General features: G+C 33.3%; 1 protein-coding gene across 1 annotated transcript in view; it reads left to right on the top strand.

The window, feature by feature from the left end:
• The first annotated feature begins 272 nt into the window (after positions 1-272).
• Positions 273-432, top strand: part of LOC145102989 (Major facilitator superfamily protein) — a 13998-nt gene continuing 13838 nt past the window's right edge. Inside the window, exon 1 of the mRNA XM_079040520.1 lies at positions 273-432. This exon is cut by the window's right edge and continues 155 nt beyond it. The gene's annotated coding sequence lies outside the window, so the exon portion shown is untranslated.

Raw genomic sequence — 432 nt, 5'->3', positions numbered from 1 at the left:
TTAAACTTACATGAACATATTTTTAACTCCAAACAAAATAAAATAATTAGTTTGTATGAAGTTTGTTATCATACTTATGTGAAATATTGTGAATGTATAGTTCTTCTTTGGAATTTTAAGAAACTAAAATTACTTATTTCTTTTATTAATTTTCCCAAATATTGTCTCGATATTTATAGTATACTTTACAGCTGTGAAATGATATCAATTAATTTAATTTATTTATATGAATTTTTGTGTGGTTTTGAATAACAGGGACTCATAGTAATATAGTATTAGTCATATCAGTGGAAACAATCCCATTGGAGAATCGTCTGCTACCCATCGTCCAGGAGGAGAAAGCCGCCGGTTGGGGGTATGCAATTCCGGCGGTGGTGGTCTCGGCGGCATTAGGGGTATTTTTAGCAGGAACAAGCAGGTAACGTCGGGAGG

This window comes from Lactuca serriola, chromosome 1 (assembly GCF_051521515.1).
Source record: "Lactuca serriola cultivar US96UC23 chromosome 1, Lser_US96UC23_V15, whole genome shotgun sequence".
NCBI classification, from domain to species: domain Eukaryota; kingdom Viridiplantae; phylum Streptophyta; class Magnoliopsida; order Asterales; family Asteraceae; genus Lactuca; species Lactuca serriola.
This window is presented reverse-complemented; position numbering and strand designations above follow the sequence as displayed.